Source organism: Pinus tabuliformis, chromosome 3_1 (assembly GCF_031772625.1).
Source record: "Pinus tabuliformis cultivar Carrire ecotype Pingquan chromosome 3_1, CPIR1, whole genome shotgun sequence".
In the NCBI taxonomy this organism is placed as follows: domain Eukaryota; kingdom Viridiplantae; phylum Streptophyta; class Pinopsida; order Pinales; family Pinaceae; genus Pinus; species Pinus tabuliformis.
Genome location: NC_142301.1, coordinates 439235356 through 439261216, shown reverse-complemented (window position 1 = coordinate 439261216; position 25861 = coordinate 439235356). Strand labels below are relative to the sequence as shown.

Here is a 25861-nt window from a genome sequence, read left to right as displayed (position 1 = left end):
ACTCCAGAATTGGTCAGGTTCTTCTCATAGCAGCTAGACATAGTTTTTCTTCGCATGGATTTGATCAACTGCCCAGCCTAGGATAGAGCCACAACACAGGCTTCTTTTTGTCAGCCTTGAGTGCTAGGAGAAATCTAGTCAGGGTACCTGGATGCCTCCTAAGATTGTCTAGCCAGGTCCTCTCAACCTTGGGTACTTCCCAAACAATCATTAAACATTGCATTGGATCCTTCTCATTGCTTGATTCCATGGTACAAACTTCTCCTTGCCTTGTACCTCTTCATCCTATCTCATGCATTCTCTCCTCTTTTGTTTTCTTTGATTTAATATTTAGTCCATGTTTTCTTGTTTGATCTTCTTGTATTTTGCTTTATACTTTGTGGGTAGCTTGGGGCACCCCTATAGATTGATATCATTGATTGCATTTTCTAGTTCCATTTACCTGTCATTTGGTCTACATTAATAAAGTTATCGTATTGAAGCACATGTTTAATTAATTGTATTTGCAATTTGTTAAGGCACTTTGAAAATATTTCCTATTTGTTTAGCTGAACAACCGTGGGTTTACGATTATATTGATATCGTTGATTGCATTTTCTAGTTCCATTTATCTATCATTTGGTCTGCATTAATAAAGTTAGCTTATTGAAGCATTTGTTTAATTAATTATATTTGCATTTTGTTAAGGCACTTTTGCAAATATTCCCTATTTGTTTAGCTGAACAACAGTGGGTTTACTCTTAAAATTCTGAGGATGATACAGAGCACATTGTTTACACATTTTTACTTAACTTTCTTTGCATTTGGTAGCATTTAAATCTGGAATTGAGGGGAAAAATGAAGAGATCTTAACATCTGAGTTGGCTGGAGGAGCACGTATCCACTACATTTTTCAGTCTCTTTTTGTGAAGAGATTAGATGTATGTCATCTACCTCGGACATGATTTATTTTTCAAGTTTCATAGACTTGTTTTTGTCAACTGTGGGCATTGATCTATGTTATGTTTTTTATGATTCTGTCGTAGTTTTTGTTTCCACAAGGCTTGATTAACAAATTAACAGAATAACATTTAACATATTTGTCACATTGTGACAGGATGTGGACCCCTGTGATGATCTGACTGATAAAGATATTCAAACATCTATTCAAAATGCTATTGGATTAAGAAGCGCACTCTTTGTACCTGAGGTGAGAAGCAACCTTTAGTTAGGATTTGGTAGTGTTTCTGTTTCAAAGTTCCAAGAATATACTGATTTGGAAAAATGAAACTTTGCTATGGAGATGAAGATACTAATTTAGAAAAATGAAACTTTGATATGGAGATTAAGTTTACTTTTTGCTGATTTTACGTCACTTGCATGCTTGTGGATAAGCATGTGGCTTTTTGGTTATGAAAGAAGTCATACCATTTTTTGAACAAGATGGGGTGTGGGCTACATGTTGGTGGTGATTAACAGAACTTGTTGGACTGGTAATATCAATGCATATTGTTCTGTGTCTTCATTGACATTTTTGTAACTCTGTTGTTTATCTGGCGAGGACAATGGACTTGCATTGTGTAAAATGTTTTGCACAAGCTTTAATGCTGACTTCAAGGGCAGTCTTGTGTCAGACGATATTGACTGGAACCTACATATTCAGCTCCATTTGTATAACCTGTTCTTCAGTCACAGCATATGTTGAGGAACAACCATTATCAAATGCACATATTGGAAGGGCTATATCCATTTTGCTGTTGCATCTTAAGCTCTAGATGTCTCTCATTAAATTGCTGCGAGCTCTTTAAATACTCTTTCACAGAGCTACAATAGTTGGGGTGTATAAGTTGGTGGTTAGGATAAGGTTAACCTTATTAATAAAACTTTGGTGGACCATCTATGCATAGGTCCTTGTTCAATGCTTATCCATATATATTCTAAGTTACCTGGTTCATGCTATTGTTCTCTTTGTTGAACTTATGTGGAATATTATCATATTTTCTTGTACCTGTGAGTTTTGTTATAACTTTAATATATTGAAACAGAAAATGAATTTTGTTACAACTAAATACATTGAAACAGAAACAGATACAAATACTTTTTATAACTTTGAATTTGATCCAAAAATAAGTCAACATAAATGTAAAGACTGAAAATGTGATAGAACATCATATATTGTTCAAAAACAATGTGTTTGTGTGCACATCCTTTTGTTTTTGTTTTTGTGTAGGTTAATTATTATCATTATTATTTAAAGAAAAACCAAAGCTCAATGTTTTTGTTTTGTTTTGTTTTAAATTTTATAAAAAAATTTTCATGGCCAATTTGCTTTGCAGTTAACTTTGTTTGTCCTTGAGATTTATCGACTTTCAATTTTTTTTCCCAAACAAATCACTGAACGTGGTTACTAAGTCCATGGCTATGCCTATTTTCGTGAATGAAGTAGCCTTTCTATGTATCACCACACTATTTAGAGTTCATAAAATGATAAGCCTTTCTTTTGCTTTGCTTCCTTCCTTGAGTTGTTTCGTTAATGTATGCTAGATGTATTAAAAATGTACATATACTGTAAGTATATCATCGTTGTTATTTTGGATTAAAGTTTTGAATAATTGCTCTCTTTGTATGATGGATTTTGAATATACTTTTCAAATGAGACTTTGTGATATATCCTTCCAACTGAGTGCTACCACTGTCATCCATAAAACATAAATTTCCTTGCAAACAAATTATAGCATGTGGCAAACAAAAAGGCATTTTTAGGCCTTAAGAAATATATAGAGCTAAGCATAATTATGATATCCTAGAATTATAGCACTACATAAGTGTAACCCTTGTGTTGGCATTGGGAATATTTTATGGGTTTGTAGATTTGGCTGTTCAAAGTCCACTATTTGCACTTGGTCTTGGAGATTGCCTTCTCGTAGGCCAAAAACATTGGTTTCTCTCAGAGGCTTCTTTGCAGTTTTAGTGCATTGACATCTCTAAAGTCTTTCCCCTCTTTCAAACACCCTTTGGATGCCCCTAGCTGTCTTCTCCCTTCAAAGGATATATCAGTAAGGTGATCGAAGAAGACATATATTGACAGTTTATTTAGATTACTTTGATCTCACTCAAGCCTCTTGGCTCTGAGATGGCCTTCCACCATGAGCATTTTTTACCACTGTTGTGTGGCCTTGTTGTTTGTCCTAACCATATTGTGTGCCATTGATCACAATGCCTCAAGATTCTCCTTGATCAATTAAGGGTCTGCTCTCATCCATTGCATGTTGAGTTTGATTACCATGAACCTCCAATGGAAATGGTATATCAAGTTTGTCAATTATGAGAGTTAGAGATAAATGGGCACTTTCTTTTTAGATATCCACATATCATGAGATGATGGGGGGATTTCATTGTTTATATCGAGATTTGTGGCGGGTTGGGGGCGGGTCCTGGCATTGGAAACATTTTATGGGTTTGTAGATTTGGTTGTTCAGAGTCCACTATTTGCACTTGGTCTTGGAGATTGCCTTCTCCTAGGCCAAAAATATTGCTTTCTCTCATAGGCTTCTTTACATTTTTAGTGCATTGGCATCTCTATCAAGTCTCTCCCCTCTTTCAAATACCCTTTGGATGGCCCTAGCCGTCTTCTCCCTTTAAAAGAATATATCAGTAAGGTGATCGAAGAAGACATATATTGACAATTTATTTAGATTACTTTGATCCCACTCAAGCCTCAACAACCACACCATTCAAAGCAAGCTCTAACCCTTGAGCTATGAGAAGTAATACAAAGAAAAAAGTTAAGAAGTAAAAGGCGCGCAAGAGGCGTGGAAAAACAAAGGCCGAGTTGTTAATTCATGCATCCACGAATGCTTCCTCCTCACATCTATACACTTAGGATGTAGATACCCCCATCACTAGGTCCCTTTGACCATGGCACTTGGCCATGAAGTCTTATCCCCTTTGTTACCAACAATATTATTCACTAACACATATCAATTGAAGGGTGGACTGGGGAAATGTTACTTCCCCTTAGGGGCTAGAAACACCTAATAGGGTTGTCCTTTAGCCACACCTACCTAGGGAGAAAACACCATTGTGAGTTCGAATACCTGATTTTGGAAGAGGATCCTCATTTGAAGTATGAAATAGCCCATGACATTCAAGCTTGGTTCACTTAGATGCAATAATGATCTTTGTCCCTAATGAATGGTCACCTTAAGTAAAATTTGTGTTGTGATTGTCAGGTGGTTCAACAGCCCATGGGTTGGGCACCTTCTCCATATGCATCCAAGCCATTAGAGAAGTATATTGGCACAAACATGTGAAGCGTTGAGACTCTTGGGCCTCCTAGCAGGAACAATAGATGACACATCTTCCAGGGCACCTCCTGCACCCAGGATGTTGGATCACTTTGTGAAAATTCCTTGAAATGCAGCAACTGGAATTAATTCTTCTAATTGGTTAACAATTATCAATTTTCTGATTAATACCGAATTAATCACATTGCAATTTCTTCACCAAATAAAATAACGTCGTAGAAATAAAATTGCTAGAAATTGAGAAATGCTAGCACACACATAAAATTATTGACACCAATATTTTTGGACAAAAGTCCTAGGAAAAACTCAATGATTATTATGTAGAAGCAAAATTTGAGTACAATCTTTGGAAGCCCAACTGGCTATCCAAATAGCAAAATCTAACATAAAATATTTGAAGAGAAGGTTCTCTCCCTCCATAAGCAAACCTTGACCTCTGAAAACTGGCCGTCCAACCTCTATGCAGGCCCTCGTGGCTTCTGATTGATTCACGTGACTACGCTGGGGAAACCTGTGCGATCCATGCGGTTGTACTGGGAAAACCCGCGCAACTGTATTTGTGACCCATTAGGAAATTTCGTGCGACCCCTGCGACTGATCTGGATTAGTTGCGCCGTGGAATACTTTAGTCACTTGCTTCTGCCTCTTCTGGATCTAGAAATCCTCCTCCAGATCATTGTCTCTGCCCCTCTGAAACTTTGCTACTTGATCTCTGACTTGATTAGTCCTGCTGAATCACCTGCATTGGAGAATCAATTTGTCTAGATCATTGAGTATCTGCAACTAGTGTCACACTCTCAAGTGCTTCTCACCTTCAAGTGTTCTCCAAAAGTGTATTCTCCATCTACCCATCAACTTCTTCTTATAATCTCCAGTTGAGACTTCAATGATGATGATTAAAGCTTAATCAATGGTTGAGATTATCTTCCAAGTCGATCTATGTGAGTTTCTAGATAATTCACACCCTTCTCAATTAATTTCTATTAATTTACCGCTTTTCCTAAGTTAGACTTGGGAAAAATTAAATGATGGCTAATTGTTAAAATTGGCAACAAGGGCTAAATTGCATGTGGGTCACCTTATTTATGGCAACTGATATTTTTCCTGGATTCCTCTCATCGAGAGGTGTAGTATTAATCTAATGATCATCCGATTCTGACATGTATTCATGGAGATATGAATTTATTTGTATTTCTTGACAATTTGTCAGGGTCGACCAATAAGCATAATAGTGTTTTACACCCCCAGTTTATCCTCAACGTAGCATATAAGAAGAGGAGACCTTGAGGCATTAGCACACTCATCTTACCATCTCATTCCTCTCTCTCCTAGTCTCTTAGGTATGTGTAGGAAGGAGGAAGACACTCTCGAGTGGGAGAATGGATGGATGCAAGCCAGTTTTGGGACAGCGTTGACTTAGGGCTGACTGTGGAGCAACATGGGTATTCTATGCATGCGTTTGACCAACGGAGAGGAAGTTGACTGCGTTCTTGGGTTGGACAACCTCTCCTAGGCTAGCCGCATTGCTGGACAACCTAGCGTTGACCTGTTGGAGCACATGTTTGGGACAACGTTGACAGGTTAGGGCTGGCTGCAGTATTGCTGTAGCATTGACTGCTGTTTTGACCATGTTTTGAGGACTGTTTTGGGCTGCTATCTATTGCTGTTGGAGGTCGAGTTCTCCTAGGTTTTCTTGAGGACATTTGAGAGTTGATTGATCAACCTTGTCATTGCTAGTTAGGATTTCATTACTGCTGTTGTAAATCACGGATTTGTGATATTGTATTATGTCTCTCTCTCTGCTGAATTATTGAAGAATATAAAAGAATTGATCAAAGGGTTTCCCCGCATTGGGGTTTGCCCCTCGCTGGTGCCACATCTTGTGTCTCTTGTCTTGGCTTGTCTTTTGTTGTTTTTATTTATGTTCTATCTGCATTTTACTATCATGTTGATGTGATTGCAATACTGGAAATTGATATTGGGCTAATAAGAAGATTTGAATTAAATTGCTCTTAAGCATTGAATATACCATAATTTAACATCGTATTAGAGGTGAGGTGAAGACAAAGCCCAAGCAAGAGCAAGAGCAATCACTGAAGACAGTGGGAAAAAGTCAAAAGTCTTCATGGGTTCCTCATCACACTTCCCCGCCGAAGACAAGCTCCGTGAGAAGTCTGACTATCACGGATGGAAGATGTCTCTTGATATGACATTGGAAGAGCAGGAAGTGTTGGACCATGTGAGGGGTAGAATTACAGAGCCTCCATCAAATGCACCGGCTGCTACAAGGAACAAATATACTAGGGGTGAAGTCAAAGCAAAGAAGATCATTCGAGATTCAATTGACAAGCGTTTGGTGGCCTATATTTATGAGCTGAACACCTCCAAGGAGATCTACAATAGATTGGTAAGCTTGTTTAAAGTTGGTGATGCAAATCAAGTTTTGTTCCTCAAAAAATACGCTGAAGGATATTAAGAAGGGCAAGGACGAGGATATTCAATCCTACTTCTTAAGGATCACTAAGATCAAGAATGATCTCCTATCGATTGGATAAGTCATTTCTGACAGGGAACTAACTATCACTACCCTTAGAGGGCTCCCATCCGAATGGTATGTATTTAGAACCACTCTTCTCAACAATGTGTTGGAATTTCGAAGTCTAACTGTTAGAAATCCTTCCTGTACTTTTTGATTTATTTCGTCCTACTTGTTTTGTTAATTAACAAGTTATTTACCATGTAAATACTGAAAATAAATACAAGTACTGTCTCAACCCATATAGATCATCAACTGAAGGAAAAACAAGAACACAAGTGACACCGTTATTTTTGGACTAATGTCCCCGGAAAATACCAATGCAGGAAAACCGATGTAGCTATTTGAGGGTTTTATTATTAAGCAGTGTCAGAATACAATCTGGGTGCCAAAAATGGCTCACCCAGCGGAGAATGCCCTCGGGAGTAGTACCTCTTAGTCGGAGACAGATATCAGCCCCAATCTGCCCCACGAAATTTCCTAGCGTCAACCTCTAGGGTTTGCGTCAGCCACTCTGGCCCAGCGTCTGCCTAGCGTCAGCCTCTCTAGGCTCTATGTCAGCCTCTGGAGCCTCCGTGTCTCCCATGCTGGCCCTTCTCAGGCTCTGTGCAGCTCCTGGCTGCCTCTGCGTGGCCTTTGACTGCTTCTATGTGGCCTTTAGCTGGCTCTACGTCAACCCTCTCCCGACTTCTGCGTTGATGCTCCCGATACTATCTCTGCCTCTTTGCTACTGCATTCACTGCCCCTCAGCTGCAACTCTTATCACTCCTTCGATTTCCTCAGCAAGCCCTGCCTCAAAAAATCAAATTCTTGATCAACTCGGTGTGTTCTCCAAGTGACCCTCAAGCCTTCTCTTATACTTTTCTCGTTGACAATTCAACGACCGAGATTAAGTCCCTAATCAATGGCTAAGATTAGATTTGGCTTGATCCATGACTTTTGGACCATTCTAACTCAGTTTTATATTAATTCACATTAATATTTTATTTTCCCTAAGTTTAGACTTAGGGACTTCATTAAAAATATTAATTATTTTAATATCTCCCAAACTGGTTAGATTCTGCCCAAACCATTTATGGGTATTGGAGATCTTATGTGCTTTAGCCTCTCCACCAATTTTCGTGGCTTGAGCACATCCGATGCTACCCCCAATTAACACAATGATCGAATCTCAGAATTTGAAGAATTAATGGCAAGATGCATTCAAGAAGAGACAAGGATGGTGGAGCAAGAAATACCTTCAAGAAAAGGCAACCCCACTGCTTTCTCCTCTCATGCCAAAAGGAGAAATAATTCTGGGTCCAACGGTCATTTCAAAGGGAAGCCCACATCAAAGGTTGGAAAGAAAGGAAGATGTTTTGTTTGCAATAAATTTGGCCACTATGCGAGGGAGTGCCCAAATCAAATGGACTCATCACACGATGATGATGAAAATCACTTCAGGGGAATCTCCAACCACAATCAAAGGAATGGCAGGTTCAATGGCAAAGGAAAGAGGAATGCGAGAAACCAAGGAAGTGGTCAACCCTCCAAGAAAGCAAGGAACTCCAGATATGAATCAAATGTTGTTAACAGTAAGCAAGATGAGTATTATCTGATATTGACCCTCTCCACTACCTCTCCTCTGGATTCGTTGGGCAATTGGCTTATTGATAGTGGTGCTTCAAGGCACTTCACTGGTTACAAGGAAGCTCTCTCTAATTTGATAGAGAAGGAGACAAACTTGGAGATTATTCTTGGAGACAATTCCACCTATCCCGTAAAGTGTGTAGGGAATGTTACTCTTCAATTAAATTAGGGTAACATGATCCATTCGCAAGAAGTCTTATATGCACCTGATCTCAAGAAGAACCTGGTGTCCATTTTGGCAATGGAAGACAGGCTACAAGGTGGCGTTCATCGATGGCAAGGTAAGTGTGTGGAAAAAGAATTTTAAAGATGCTTTCACTCTTGGGTTTTGAGTTGACTTTTTATATCAAGTTGGAGGAAATTCGTTGGGAGTCATGTCTTGTGACACATCTCTTCAGTCTGAACTATGGCACTAGAGATTTGCCCACCTTCATTATAAGGCTCTACTCGATGTGAGACAAATGGTGACAAGGATGCCCGAGTTCAAAATAGCGCATGAAGGTGTATGTCTGGGATGTCCCGAAGGAAAACTCAAAAGGGGACCATTCCCCTCAAGCCATAGCAAGACCTACGACATTTTGTAGTTGGTTCACTCCGACATATCTGGTATGATGCCCATGAACTTTTTGGGAGGATATCTATATTATCTCACTTTTACAGATGATTATTCTTGCAAGACTTGGATATACTTCTTGAAAAAGAAGGATGAAGTGTTCTCCTGGTTCCGTCACTTCAAAGCCTTGATTGAGAATCAAACCGAGAAGAGGATCAAAATCTTAAGGATTGATAATGGGACTGACTATGAATCTAATGGGTTCCACGAGTTTTGCAAAGAAGCTGTGATTAAGAGGGAGACCACAACACAATACACCCCTGAGCAGAATGGTGTGGCGGAAAGGAATAATTGTACGATTGTGGAAGTTTGTTCATGCCATGCTCCATGATCAAAGGCTTCCGAAGTTTCTATGGGCCGAAGCTGCAAACACCGCTGTATATGTTCAAAACTGATGCCCTCATCAAGCATTGGATTCCAAGACTCTCGAAGAAATGTTCACTGGTAAGAAACTTGATGTCTCTCATGTGCCAAAAGAGAAAATAAGCAAATTGTGTGCATCTAGAAAGAAGGGAATCTTCGTGGGCTATAGTGAAAATTCTAAGGGCTATAGAATCTATGTGGCTGGTCAAAGGTAAGTAGAGATAAGTCATGATGTCACCTTTGACGAAGCTATGGCTCTTAGCAATGTTGACAATCTTCCTATTCTAAGGAAAGATAAAGACGCTGACACCAAGAAGCTAGATGAGAAGGAAGATGAGACGATGCCCGATGTGGAAGAACGTATGGATCCTATGGATCCCCCTCCGCAAGAGTCTTCCTCTTCTAGGAAGAGGCCCTCATGGCTTAGAGGGACACTTGATGATGTCGAGGGACATATTGCACTTAGAGGGACTTTCTGTGAAAGTGAGAAGCCGACCAGGTATTAGGGATACTTGACCATTATGAGCACCATCATTCAAAATGAGTCTTCATCGTTTGAAGAAGTTGTGAAGCATCAAGTATGGAAGGATGCTATGAATGAAGAATACGAGTCCATCATGAAGAATGATGTCTTGGATGTGGTCCCCAGACCCCAAGGCAAAACAATTGTCACCTCGAAGTGGCTTTACAAAATCAAGCATGGAGCTGATGGGAGTGCTGAAAAGTGCAAGGCTTGCTTTGTTGCTCGAGGCTTCTCTCAAAAGGAAGGTGTGGATTATGATGAGATATTTGCACCTGTTGCCCGATACACTACCATCTGCTTGATCATAGCCCTTGCCGCTTCGCAAGGATGGAACCTACATCAGATGAATGTCAAGACCGCGTTTTTGCATGGTTCGATTAAAGAAGAAGTCTAAGTGGAACAACCCGAGGGGTTTGAGATTCATAATCGAGAATCTCATGTATGCAGGTTGAAGAAAGCCCTCTATGGGCTGAAGCAAGCACCTCGAGCTTGGTATGAGAGGATCGATAGTTATTTGATGAAGCCGATCCGAACCTTTACTTTAAGGTTGAAGATGATAATCCTCTCATACTGGTGCTGTATGTTGACGACCTCTTTCTAACAGTTGTGGACCCTCTCATTCACAAATGTAAGAGGGAGTTGGCTTCCGAATTTGAGATGAAGGACCTAGGATTGATGCACAATTTCCTAGGGTTGGAGGTCTAGCAAAAGCCAAGAGAAATTTTCCTATCTCAAGGAAAATACATGGTGAAGATATTGGAGAGATTTGGTATGGTAGACTGCAAGCTTGTGACTACCCTGATGGAGCTTAACTTCAAGAAGTTAAGCGGTAGTGCTACCAGACCTGTTTTGGGAAATGCTTTTGATTATCGTCATCTCATAGGAGCATTGATGTTCTTGGTGAACTCCAGTCCGGATATATGTTTTGCAGTCAACACGTTGAGCCAATATATGGTTGAGCCTCATCACTCACATTGGATTGGTGCCAAGAATCTATTGGGATATCTTCAGGGCACAATCACTCATTGGTTGAGAACACTGTCGAAGATGTGGGGCTACATGGATATTCCAATGGTGATTGGGTAGGCAGTGTGGTGGACCGAAAGAGCACTTCCGGGTGCTGTTTCTCTTTGGAATCTGCCTCGATATCTTGGATGAGCAGGAAGCAGAAGTCGGTGGCTTTGAGCACCGTTGAGGTAGAGTACATTGCTGCGAGTATGACCTCTTGTGAGGCTGTCTGGTTGAGGAAGCTCTTCAGTGAGCTATTTGGACATACACTGGATACTATCGTGATCCTTTGCGACAACCAGAGTGGGATTTGTTTATCAGAGAATCCCGTATTTCATGATCGCTCCAAGCACATCGATATTAGGTACCACTTTATCCGGGATATGGTACAACGAGGAGCAATAAGGCTCCACCATATTGGGACTGATGAGTAGGTCGCCGACATTCTGACGAAGCCCTTGGGAAAGGTCAAATTCCCAACTTTTCGAGAACGACTAGGAGTCGTTGAGAGACCCCTCTTATGAGGGTCTTGTGTGATGCATACATTGAGCTCTGGGAGCTCCACGGGGCTTGGGGTACTTCTTGGAGCGACAAGGACCATAAGGTGACTCACCCTCCCCTAATGGTGCGCTATGTATAGGGTGAATGATTCAGCCTTCCCCTATGATACCCCGTGGCGACATGTAGGCATGAAGAATGGTTCATCCTTCTCTTACTGAGACATCCTACCCATGCAGTCTGGGACGCATGGGAAGTACCTCTCCTCTGGCCAATGAGTAGGGAAATGGGGATAGGGACCATAGTAGTACTGATGGACGCATTGTGTATCTACCATACTCCCTATGCTAGGATTACATTGATTTGGGATCAATTTGGAACTAACTTCGGGTCAGTAAGAGTGATGTAGCTCACTCTCTTTTTGGAACTGACTTCGGGTCAGTAAGAGTGGTATGAGACACTCTCTTTATTTGGAACTGATTTCGGATTAGCAAGAGTGGTATGGCACACTCTCTTCATTGGGACTGACTTCGGGTCAATAAGAGTGCTATTGGACACTCTTTTTTATCTGGGACTGACTTTGGGTCAGTAGAGGATGTTATGATGCATTCTCGATCATTTCTTCTTCTTCATAGTTCAACAGAGCAGATCAAAGCTGAGCAGTGCATTTGATGGCAAAGATAGTACCGACAGGCAGATGGAGTTCTCCCTAGTTGAGAGGTAGCGTTAAAATTGGCAACTAGGGCCAAACTCCATGTGGGTCACCTTATTTATCCCAGCTAATATTTTTCTTGGATTCCTCTCATTGAGAGGTGTAGGATTGATCAAACGAGCATTCGATTCCGACATGTATTCATGGAGATGCGAATTTATTTGTATTTCTTGACAATTTGTCAAGGTCGGCCAGCAAGCATAATAGTGTTTTACAGCCTTAGTTTATCCTCAACGTAGCATATAAGAAGAGGAGACCTTGAGGCATTAGCACTCATCTCACCATCTCATACCTCTCTCTCCTAGTCTCTTGGGTATGTGTAGGAGGAGGAAGACACTCTCGAGTGGGAGAAAGGAAGGACACAGGCCAGTTTTGGGACAACGTTGACCTAGGGTTGATTGTGGAGCAACAGGGGTATTCTATGCATGCGTTTGACCAGTGAAGAGGAAGTTGACTTCGTTCTTGAGTTGGCCAGCCTCTCTTAGGCTAGGCGCATTGCTGGACAACCTAGAGTTGACTTGTTGGAGCACATGTTTGGGACAATGTTGACTCGTTAGCGCTGGCTACAGTGTTGCTGTAGCATTGACTGCTGTTTTGACCATGTTTTGAGGACTGCTTTGGGCTGCTATCTATTGCTGTTGGAGACCGGGTTCTCCTAGGTTGTCTTGAGGACATTTGGGAGCTAATTGATCAGCCTTGTCATTGCTGGTTAGGATGTCATTACTGTTGTAATCACAAATTTGTGATATTGTACTATCTCTCTCTCCGCTGAATTATTGAAGAATATAGAAGAATTGATCAAAGGGTTTCCCCGCATTGGGGTTTGTCCCTAGCTTGTGCCACATCTTGTGTCTCTTGTTTTGGCTTATCTTCTGTTGTTTTCATTTATGTTATATTTGCGTTTTACTATCATGTTGATGTGATTGCAATACCGAAAATTGATATTGGGCTAATAAGAAGATTTGAAGTAAATTGCTCTTAAGCATTGAACATAATAATTTAACACTAATTAATTCAATTGAGCCATTTCTAGGTTGAATTTCCGGAAATGATTTTTGGGTTTTGGAGAACTCATGTGTTATAGCCTCCCCACAAAGTTTCGAGACTAGAACACCTTCGATGCTACAAAAAATAACACACTTTGCATCGAATTTGATGATTTTTCAGGATGACACTCTTGGACCCAGCATGCCCCCAGGCTGGCCTTGACACCAATTGATGGATGTCAGCTGATTCAAGGCCCAGATGAGGATGGTCTCACCTTCAGAGACTAGGGAGGGCTAGTTGCACCTAAGAAGCCCTCAACGCTAGAGCAAAGAAGGCCACTTTGAGTAGTTGGAGACCCATGGAGACCACTTTGTGGTGCCCCAACTGGATCTTGGGACCACATAGGAGCCATTGAGGTGAATTTGAGGGCCAACCCTCAAATCTTGATTTTTACATGCTTCTACATCATCTTGGACACCTCATATCACTTGGACATGGCATTTGGCTCATTCTTAGCATGACGTCAGCCCTAGAGAGCTAGCGACTCACACGTGTGGGCTAATTAGGGCATTTATTGTTAAAGCTAGTGGGTTGGCTTGTAACCCAAGGTTGTGTTGTGATCAAACTTGTTTTCTAGGGGATTTTAGGCTAATTAGCTCTTGTCCTCATATAAATAGAGGAGAGGATCATTCATTTCTATTCATCATCACTTCTGACATGATTTGGCCTCCTTGAGAATTTCAGCCCTTTTGTATGTTGGAGATATATGATTCTATGGGAAATTTTGTCTATTGGATCTATTTTCTTGGCATTGGAGAAGTTATCTTGGATCAATAGTAGATTATACATGCATTTTATCTTGTAAGTGAACCTTGTTCTTGATAAATTTTGATCTTATGTCTAATGTATGGAATGCATTGATTATCTAGGGTTTTTCTGTTGCACCATTTATTGTTGAAGATCAATTGTATAGAATCTAGTTATCATCATTGTATGCATTACTCATGAATGAAATGTGAATGATAATTGCCTTGGTAAATCTTTGTAAGAGCTCTCCCAAGTGACATTGATCCCTTACAAAGACAATAGTTAGGGTTTTGTACTAGGGCAGCAAAATATCCTTGCTCTTTTGCAAGGTTTAACCAATCTATCACGCACATAGACTCCATCATCCCAAGGACAGGGCATTGGCCTTATCAATTTGGTGATCAAGCATCATTTCATCCATAAATCTGTTTTTCGCTCTCTTTCCTAATTCAGCCCTCTTAAGAATAAGTGACCAAGCTAAGGCTTGGTGCAAATTATCCTAGAAGGTGAATTTGAGGTTGTGGAAGGATTCAACATCAAGGGTAGGATAGGTTGCCTCAAAATTAACCTCCCTTGGTGGCCATTCTTTTCATTTCAAACCCTAATTCTCTTGCCCTAGGTAAACCCTAGTTTTGCTAAGCTTCAACTTGAGAACCTTTTGAAGGTTTCATATGCTATTGGCTTGCTAATACTCATTGTTTGGAAACCTTTTCTTGGCTTCTTGATCCTAGGATATCCCCTTAGGCTTACTATACCTAGAGCCCTAGGTAAATTGTGCCTTTCCCTGGTCTCACTAGAGGATGTGAATTGTCTCTCTTAGCTTGATTGAGCCTTGTCCCTAAGTAGAGTCATCCTCTATAAGCCATTTTTGTCACCTTGTACCTTAAACCTTGAATATCTCTCATGGGTGACCTACATAACGGGAAGCCTCCCATTGGTGAAAATCCATGAAGAGCACGCGGTAGTGGCTTTGGTGAGCCACACCTCATTGTTGTCACTTGGTCTAGTGCTTGCGTTGTAGGGTACCCCTCTACAAGACCTAGATTTTGAGGCAACAAATACCATCTGAAATTTGCACATACAAGTTACAACAATATTCAGAGTTGCAGAGGGGAGATGTAATTGCTAATTATTGAATATGTGAGAAGTTTTATAAAAGTAGTGTTGTTAGAGAGACAGATATAACTAAAAAGTAAATGTGAATTAATTTATTAAGTCACTTTATTTGACCGCTAACTCAAAAGTACTAGACTTTATATAATAAAGTAGACCATTTATGATCATCAGACTAATTACACTATCAGGTGAGCCCAGCTAACTTCACCCATACAAGGATCTGAGGATGGAGTGTCTTCAGAGGGGTTGAAGCCCATTTCCCGAGTTTCATAGAAAGATTTTCCTTCAAATCATCCAAGGGTTTCATGGAAAGATCAGGAATTAGCCTCTTGCTGATACTCTGGTAGCAATAACATTTTGTAACCTCTGGTTTTGCTTGTCCCCATTTTGTTTGAACTTTGGTCATACAGATAAGTTTTCTCCCCTGTTCTTCTTGAGAAGGCAGCTAGCTGTTCTATTGAACTGGACAGGGAGTTTACCACTCGTGTCCTCGTATGCATTAGAAATCTCCATTTATTTGAGTTGCAGAGCCTTTCTGCAAATCCTATCACAGCTGGAAATAATGTGCCACAGAGAATGTAAGGAAAACATAAGAGAAAAACATGAAACAGACGCAGGGAGAATCTGGCATGGCTCTGTAGGGTAGTAGTATCCTCCATCCCGGCTTAGTTTCAATCAGTGGCAGTGCTGCGAACACTTTTGATTCTGATCGCTTGCCCTCCCTAACTCTGTATTCAGTAGTCCAGATGAAGCTCCGTATTTTGTCTTGCAGCTGACACGTTGAAAGTTGAATGGCTTCTGCCAATCATCTTTTTCTTCTATCGTTTAATGTTTAAAGCGACTAGTGATTATTTATTGATATTTTTTCTTTGCCCTTACAGTTGTGGAATAAAATTTCCCTTTGTTTTTCTCCTTTGCTGTTCTGTTTTTAGGATTGTCCTCCTTGTGTGTTCACTGCTTCAACTTAATCCAAATTATTAGATAAAGCTTCAATATGGTATTAAAGAATGTTCTGATGTTCTTCTTTTTTAAATAAATTCAACACTTGATATTTGGTTTTAACATATGTTCAAATTTTTTACATAATCAGTTCTCTACGATTTGGTATCTGGAAATTTTGTAATGTATACATTTAACTCCAATATCGGCTTGACACTTGGCCCTTCCGAGGAATATTACAGAATGAATAATCCACACTACTTTCTTAATACACTCTAAAGATGTGGATGGGGCTTAATGATGTTAGCCAAGATGTGACAGCCTTGTCTCTTTTTTTAATCAAGTGTTCTGTCTCGATGATCTTAATGCTGAATAAAAAGTTTTAATGGAATATGACATTGCTCCACTCCAACTGACTATTTGATTATATGAGAGGTAACTTTGACAGGTACCCTTTCAAGTTCTGCTGAGGAGACAGATTGCTCGGCTTTTAGATCCAAGCCTCCAGTGTGTGCATTTTATTTATGAAGATCTGGTAAAGGTATGCTTGCTATCTATTTGTCTGATTTGTTCAAATATGCTTTGCTCATAGATATTTAGTAGCATTTAAAATCTACTATGCTGTATAATAGGTAGAGATTCTCTAATTGATTATATGCTACACTTGCTACAGCTAGCGCATAGATGTGAGACAAGTGATCTGCTGCGATTTCCAGTGCTACAAATGTGCCTTGAAGAAGTTGTAGGCTCTTTATTACGTGAATGCTTGGTGCCAACTGAGACAATGGTTCGGTACCTTATTGAAATGGAGGTATTAATGGGATACAAACATTTCTTAACATTGCATTGTTGAAAGATTATCATTTTATTTTAATCTTTTTTGTGCTCAACTTGATATTTCATATTTTGACAACAAAAACTTGTATTTGAGTTGTGATCTATAGATGGACTACATCAATACTTCACATCCTTCATTTATTGGTGGCAGCAAAGCAATGGCCATTGTTGCACAACAACAGCAGAAAAGATCCTTAGTGGGTTCAGTGCCTACTACTAAAACCAAGGTTTACTGTTGAATAAGCCCCTATCAAGCATAGGCTGGTTAGTCATTGATGTTTAGGGTATTTGTGTTATTTTGTGTTTTGCTGCTTAGTTGTGTATCTCTTGAATCAGGAAGCTGATTGTGATCGAGTGCCAGCAATAGATAAATTCCAAAAGTCACGGCATATACTTGCAAGGGCTGGTGCACCTGGGTTTGTCGCAAACAATGTATGTATGGAAATTGCATAGAACTGAAAGGCAGGGCTGCAGTGATATTTCTTGAACTCCCCAGTTCTTCCTGATTTTATATTCCATAATTTATTTTTCGGCATTTTTGGTTGACTATAAATGCAGGTTATACGTCAAGATAAATCAGGAGCCAATGGTATGTAGTATATCACTTGACAATCTGTTTAGGTGTCTCAATACCCTTCTATATTATTTGCAATACCTTTCTATTTCTTTTGGTTGGTTTAAAGATTATATCATGAGAATGCTTTTCTAATGTGAGAATCTAAACAGGGAATACATATTATGGAAATTGTGGTATATCATCCATTTTTGGAATTGCGGATTCAATTGCATCTGGCAATCATGGGGAGTTGATTCCCTCTGCTGAATGTGGAGAGTTGATTCCACCTTCTGAGTGTGGAGAGTCGATTCCATCTTCTGATCACGAGGAGTCGATTTCATCTGCCGATCATGAAGAGGCAATTCCATCTGTTGATCATTGGGAGTCAACTCCATCTGTTAATGGTGGGGAGTCATTTGCATTTGGCAATGGTAGTTTTGTAACCAATGAAAATAGTGGCCATGCACATAATGTGGGGCACCTTCATGATTCTTCAATGATCCAGTTGAAAGAGGTAGCTGGCTTCTGGACATGTAAATATATACTTTATAGTAGAGGATTTTGGCTATTTGAGTAGAAAAGCATTTTTTCATTTGTGTTTATTGCTTAGCTAATTTGTTTGTTCTGTTTCAGCCTCCTGCTGTATTGAGTTCTACTGAAGCACAATCTGAACTGGTGGGCATTGGAATAGGCGTTACAAAAATGCTTTTGAGGTCATATTATGATATTGTTAGAAAAAATATACAGGACAAAGTGCCTAAAGCGATCATGCACTTCCTGGTAAGTGAATTTTTTTGATAGCCAATGCTTTGCCTTCGTTTGATTATGATGGACATGTCTATTTGGTTGTTTATCAGCAAATGGTCCTGGCATAATTGACACAGTTGCTCTAACAGCCATATATCCAGGATTGCCTCTTACAGTTGGTACCATAGGACAATGTGCTACTCATCTTTTACATCCTTCTCTTGGACTGCCTCTTCATTCTTCAGAGTTGGCCATCTAGGGTTTTAGATCAGTGTGCTATATTACTTAATGATTTTTGTCTTATATAAGAGACACTTTAGTGCTCCCACTTTGTACTGACATCATTGTATGTAACGTAGTCCCATTGTCCTACTTTTGTGGGTATCAGAGACATTAATACAATTATCTTATCTTATCTTACCATAAAGCAGGTCGCACTTGTTGGCAAGGATTCATCTGCTTTTTATATAGTAATTTTTGCTGGAATCCCTTTTTAATTCATTCTAGTATGGCATTTTCCTAGATATGTCTGTAGTATATTAGTCCTAAGATATGTGAAAAAAATGGGGAACAGATTAGTTCAAATCTCTGGGGATTGGGTTGAGGGAGAGGATTAGATAGGTAGAGAGATATTTTATTAATATCTTGTAGTAGACAAAAGCGGCCTATGGTGCTGAGTGGTACAATATGTCCAACCAGCTATGAAGGGGCAGGTTGCAAGGGGGCCTGTGCCCTTTTATATTCTAATCTAGTGAGCAAAGTTAAGATAAGATAAGGTAATTGTATTGATATTCAGCAAATGACCGCAAAAGTAGGTCAATGCCAAATGGTCATAAAAAAGTGCAACCAGTGCAACACAAGAGACCTAAAGCGGAAAAACAAACAAAAATGAAAATATTTGAAATCATGGTAGAAAAGCTAGGTTTAGAAGCAAATCCTGTGGAGCCCATACAACAGAAAAGCTACATAGGACAACATCCTTCACAAGACAAAAACCACATCATTGAATTTGTTGTGGGGGATGTAGTTTTTTCTAAATATTGAGGTGAATGATCAATGCAGAGGGTTGACTGTAAGGTTACTCTCTCACCCTGTTACATGTCCAAGATGAGGTTGAAGTCGAAGATAAGTAGGACCTGCAACAACAATGTGTGTCATAGAATTGAAGGTCAAGGCAGGTAGGAAGAAGGTAGTGATGCAATACCTCAAGCGGTGCAATCAGGTTGGAGCATGTAAATCAGGGGGTTGGAGCCTCATTCAATTGGAGCTGAAAACTTGATGTAAATCTTTGAAGACAAATACTAAGAAGTACTCGGTGGTTTTTGTCCCGAAGGAGTTTCCACCTGTTGTCTGTTGTCTTTATGTTTGAACTTTGCACATTGTTGAATGGTGTTGTTTACTGTTGATTTATGTTACATCTGATGATAATGTTAATTAATGCTCTGTAAAGTTAAAAATGTACTAATTGATAAGAAATATTGATTCACCCCACTCTCAGTATTTCTAAAAATTGGTAGTAGAGCAAGTTCCTTCAGTAGCAACTAGCAACTTAACCATCGGAAGACAGATCTCAGGTGAATCAAGATGGGAAAATCAAGGAAGCAAGCCGCCAAGCGTTCAAAGAAGCCAAAGGAATTTCCTGGTATTGAAATTATTTCAGAACCTATTACAGCTGACGAAGAGAAACATGTTGGTCCAATTCCTCTGATCAATGAATCAAGTTTTGTATTTTGGAAAAGATAAAATGGAAATCTATTTGCAAGCTATTGGATATGATGTATGGGAATTTGCTGTTTCTAGAAGTACCTCTACTAATGAATCAAGAAAATGCAATCCCAAAGCCATGAGTATCATCTTAAGTGCCTTGCTACAGATTCTATGAAATCTAATGTAGGACGATGCTCATTTGCCAAACATCTTTGGGAGAAAGTTCAAAATCTTCATGTAGGTCAAGACAAAGATGATGATTATCATGCTTCAAGTCAAGCTCCTTTGGGTCAATAAAGCAAACCCTACAAGGTTTGTAAAAAGACAACAGACAACCATTCTAAAGCCCACTCTCCTCCATTTATGGATTGTAAGTACTCCTTTATTGCTCCATAAATTAAGAGGGAGCACTTAATAAAGGAAACCCTACAAGGTTTGTAAAAAGACCAACTCAAGGTATGTCTAAGACCATAAGAAATTTTTCATTAAAGGATACAATCATTTTGAAATTTATTACTAACTTTCTTATGTTTAGGTTTTTGAATCATAAGGATTCTTATTAGGGAGATTAATCATTAGATTGAATCTACCCTTATCATACTATATCTTGTTTAATTATTTTTGGTGAAACACTAACCTTTAGGGTTCACTCTAAATCCCTAGCCTTTTGATGCTTAGGGTATGTTGACTTTGAAACCCTTAGTCTACTTAGGGTTTGTATATAAAATCTAGAAATGAAATTCTACTCTTAATGTTTATCGTTTGTTAATATTATCAAACCCTAGTCTTTTAGGGTTTGTTATTAATGTTCAATATATATAATGAAACCCTAGATTCTTAGGGTTTGGTGAATTATGGTTTATGAACAAAAACCCTTGTAATAGTTAAATGTAATGTCCTAGGAATTAAACCCTAGGTGTATAAGCTTCCTCATAATTGAAACCCTTGTCTGGTCAAATTGTTGAAGTTTAATGTATGTATCTAGGGGTTACGATAAAAACCCTAGTAAAAGATTGATATAAGAATGAATACCTAGATATTAAATCCTAGTATTGTTGAAATCTAGGGTTTGTGACAAAACCCTAGTAATATTTGACATAAAATTCTAGGGCATAATATTTAAAATATAAAATGCTATGATTAATTTGCTACCTTGTTTCAGTTGCTGATTGTTAGAGAATCTAGGGCAAAGTAGTGTTGTGATGATTCTCTGTGACTTGATAACAATTTGTGAAGTCTTTTTACTTTTCTTGTTAGCTTATACTTCTTCTTCTTCTTATTAGTGCATATGTGTGTGCTTCATCAAACTGCTACCAAAACAAAATAACAAGAACACAAAATTTGGCTCTCTGCCAGGGACAAACCCTCTCCACTCTTGAGAGGAAAACCCTTTGTAAGATTTCTCTTATTGAAGCTTCTTATTTGAACAATTGCCAAACCCTAGACCCTTGACTAGGATATCCTCCAAGCATAAGTCAAATCCTTCCTCCTTTTGCACTGTCACTTCCGGCACATCTTCCAGCACTTTGTCTTCTAGCACTTCGTTCTTCCTTCTATAGTAAGTAGATATTCTAGGAGAGATATTTCTACTTAGTGAGATCCTTCACCTAAGGATACTTACTCCTTCTCTAGATCATCTGAGTTCCCTTTTGATGCATGGTAGTAGGCTGAGTGTGACAACACTGCAGCCCTAGTCTTCGCACGTGGGAGGGTCCTAGCTGTAGGTATATGGCTTCTTCTAACTTTGCTTGAGGTCCTTCTCTCTACGCTTGGATAGGAGGCTTAGTAAGCCTAGTTTGAAACCCAAACAATGATACATGTGAGAATGTTATATTACTGCTGTTGTGACTACAGAGATGGCTCTGTTCCTCGCACGTGTGACTGGTTTTCACCTTAGAAACAATCCCTTTGACTGCGGCTTTAACTTCTTTTCCTTCGCTGCACTAGAGGCTCCTCAAACCTGTCTTTTCTTCACCCTTACTCGGCTACCCTTCTTCGCTGATTTAAGAGCTTGATGTACGTTTTCTTTTGGAGTGGACAACATCTATAAATAGAGGACCGTCCCTCCAATTAAGCTGACTTGACTGTCATTTAGGCCGACTTGCAGTTTGCTTTATAATTCACTTTTTATTCATTGTTTGCTGCTTGTAGACTTCGTTGGTGCTAGGAGAGGATTTGACCATGCTTTGGAGGTGTTCCCATGACTTTGTATGATGACTTACATGATGTAACATGCCCTCAAAGGGTCTCATTATAATTACATTTTGACTTTGACTCTCTAGAAGCACTTTAAAATGTGCTTGTCCTATTTTCAATGAGAAAGAAACTCATTGATAAATAATATCAAAATAAATTCTCTTTTCTTGAATAAGTACAAATATCAAAATTACATATATGAAGACTGAACCTAGTTACATTTTCTCCAACAATCCCTCTTAACTAGGGAGGTATTCATACAATATTACAAGGTGTTTGGCAATTTTCAATCTTGAAGAATTCACATAAGAGAAACTGGATTAGCAATCCATCCGTTATAGCATCATATTCATCAGCATTGTCATAGTGCAAGGCCTTGACTAACAATTCCATTTACGAGACCATGAGCCACAATGCTGGCGAGACCAATGATTTATAGACACCTTCATCATTGTCTCTCAAGGTACATACCCACCCGGGTGTTCACCGAGTATGACCTTCTAGGACTATTTTTATCTTGGGTTCCCAGCCCTCAAAGAATATCGGTCCTCTTGCCTACTCTTGTCTTGGATGCCCTACACATTCTCAAAGAGTACTGCATGCGAGATGATTACCTAATCCTCCCATTCTTTCTTCCCAAGTGAAGACAAGAATGTTGTGTCTATCTTGTGTCTACATTTCCATTCATGGCCTTCATCTAGACTTACAGCTGTTAGTCCTGGTCTAGTGCATGACCCATGAAATGGAAAACACAATTGTCACTCCTTTGTAATCAGGGGTGATCCAAAAACTCCCTCTTGATCAGGGACCTGTTAGAGCTCCCTCTTAATTGGAGACTCTTTCCTTCATCAACAACTTCTTCTTCGTGGGTCCTTCAACTGCTTGATCTCCTTCCTTTCTTGATGTCATGAAGTCTTCGATCGAACTTCTTCTAGGTAGGGCACCATCCATCGATCACTTTCCTTCTTGGTTTGTCATGTCATTGCTTCGTGGAAAGTGACTATCAGATTTTTCTTGTCATCTTGGCTACTCCTTTGTCATCTTGTCCATGCTTCAGAATACTCTCCTCATGGATGCTTCATAGTACTTGCTAGGTTACATGCTTTGACCTAGTAGCCCATCATGACTTCATCCTGATATTGCTTCAACATTGCCTCTTTTGTTGGATGGCTTCTTCATCACGACATCTCTGTAGAGTAGAATCAATTATCTGCACCTTTTGTATCTCCAAGGCCTTCATAGGTGTCAAGGGTCCTTTCTTCCTTTATTAGAGTTGTCCTTCCTTCTTTCGGGAGATATCTTCAAGGCATTTTGTTATATAGTGATTCCCGGTGATCATGGTGTTCTTCACATGCTTGATCTCTTTCTCTATTTGCTTCTTCTTGGGTAGATAGGTCAACCATCTAATGCTTCTACTGAGAGCATTCCTTCATTGCTTGCTTTCTGGACTTGTCAACATTTCTTCTTGCTTCTTAGTCAGCAATATTACGCTCCTTATGTGAGCATATTCTTTTGTTGATCTTCATTGCATCGTGGTACATGCCTTCGAGCATGTTTTGGTGAAAGAGATTCTTTCATGCTTGATCATGTTATAGAACTATACCCACGACTCAATAACATACAAATGAAAACATGACTTAAACTTTGATGCATACATACCTCATCTTGATTCTCCTTTGATCATCCTTTGGTGTGGCCCTCCTTGCTTCATCTTAGCTTGCCTACATATCATCCTATGAATGGGATTCCCAATGAGACATCTGCCTTGGTTCATGAACCTTCTTTTGAATATTCCATCATAGGATCTTAAAGATCCTAGCCTTGCAAATGTTTCCTTTCTTTTGATGATGTAGGTCTTCTAAGATTCTTATCATGATCAATTTTTCTTTCATCATGAATGAGGTCCTATACTAGGTATGCTTCTTCTATATGAATATCTTGAGCTATATCTACCATGCTCCTATATTCTAGAAGATTTTTCTATTTATGCATTTTTGTTCTCATCATAAATGCTACATCTACATGAGTGTCTAAAACTCTATGTACATCATGTTGCTAGATTCTAGAGGGTGATTCTAGCCATGCAATTTAGTTTATTCCTACATGCTCCTATTCTACTCAAAACTTTGAAAGAAGTCTAGAAGTAAAGAGTTTGACCTAGTCATAGTAGAGATCCGTAGGATCTTCCTTCTTTTGCTTCTTTCCTTCTTCTTTCACCTCTTGAGTTATGTGAGCTTCTTCCCTCTTCCTTTTGTTGTTGTCGTCCTTCTTAAGCTTAGGGCAATTCCTTTTGTTGATCTCTCATTTCAGAGATTTTCATGAAATAGGGAGCTATTCCTTCCTTTGTTATCTTCATCTTGTATAAGTCATTCCTTAAAGATATTACTTCTCCGGTGGTGGATATCGAGAATAACTCTACTAGCTTATCATAAATTTCTTTTGATGTCTCAAACTTGGAGACATAGGGAATGAGGGAGTCTTTGATTGATTCTATCATAACCTTTTGAGCTCTTGTCTCATCCTTATTGTACTTGGCTAAGGCTTGAGTCTGCTCCTTAGCAGGGATAGTGATATTCCCTTTGACATGCTCTAGGAGTTCATTCTCCTCGAGTAGTAGATCAATCCTCTTCTTCCATGCAAGAAAGTTATTGTTACCTACCAATTTATTTCTTTCCTTGCAAAATGACATTTATGTATATTCAGAAGGGGACATGTACTTGATAGATTTTGAGATGTAATGGAATTGCTTCCTTCTTGTAGGCTTGGTGGTTTGTCTTTCCTGGATCTTGATGCTTTTCAAGTTGCCTTCTTCAAGTGGACTTGCTTGATTACTTGTAGCTTGATGTAGGTCTTGCTTCAATTTGCTCTTCTTTGTAGGTGCCTTTATGTAAGGCTCTTCTTCTAGGTTTGTAGACCTCCTTGGTGAATGATGGATTGTAGAGCCTTCTTGTCCTTAAGTGATTGAGACCTCTAGGCTTGATGCTTCAACTTTGTAAATGTTTCTCCTTTATGAGTGTTCTTGAGTTGCCCTTTCCTTGATGTGTCACCTTAGCTCTGATACCATGTTAGAGAATCTAGGGCAAAGTAGTGTTGTGATGATTCATAGGTTTCAAGGGTTCTTTCTTCCTTTATCAGAGTTGTCCTTCCTTCTTTCGGGAGATATCTTCAAGGCATTTTGCCAGATAGTGATTCCCAGTGATCATGGTGTTCTTCACATGCTTGATCTCTTTCTCTATTTGCTTCTTCTTAGATAGATAGGTCAACCATCTAATGCTTCTAGTGAGAGCATTCCTTCATTGCTTGCTTTCCGGACTTGTTAGCATTTCTTCTTGCTTCTTAGTCAACAATATTATGCTCCTTATGTGAGCATATTCTTTTGTTGACCTTCATTGCGTTGTGGTACATGCCCTCGAGCATGTTTTGCCCTCAATAATATACAAATGAAAACATGACTTAAACTTTGATGCATACATACCTCATCTTGATTCTCCTTTGATCATCCTTTGGTGTGGCCCTCCTTGCTTCATCTTAGCTTGCCATCATATCATCCTTTTCTTGAAACCCATGAATGGGATTCCCAATGAGACATCCGCTTTGGTTCATGAACCTTCTTTTGAAGATTCCATCATAGGATCTTAAAGATCCTAGCCTTGCAAATGTTTCCTTTCTTTTGTTGATGTAGGCCTTCTATGATTCTTATCATGATCAATTTTTCTTTCATCATGAATGAGGTCCTATACTAGGTATGCTTCTTCTATATGAATATCTTGAGCTATATCTGCCATGCTCCTATATTCTAGA

The 25861-nt window shown here is 39.3% G+C and overlaps 1 pseudogene across 1 annotated transcript in view; it reads left to right on the top strand.

The window, feature by feature from the left end:
• The window catches only part of LOC149187645 (dynamin-related protein 3A-like), a 115365-nt pseudogene that overhangs the window by 10532 nt on the left and 78972 nt on the right, over positions 1–25861 (top strand). The window contains exons 9-17 of the transcript XR_016255781.1: positions 811–920; positions 1097–1189; positions 16466–16558; positions 16691–16828; positions 16962–17081; positions 17191–17286; positions 17413–17443; positions 17581–17924; positions 18044–18190. The product of XR_016255781.1 is annotated as a dynamin-related protein 3A-like (transcript). The remainder of the gene's footprint in view (positions 1–810; positions 921–1096; positions 1190–16465; positions 16559–16690; positions 16829–16961; positions 17082–17190; positions 17287–17412; positions 17444–17580; positions 17925–18043; positions 18191–25861) is intronic.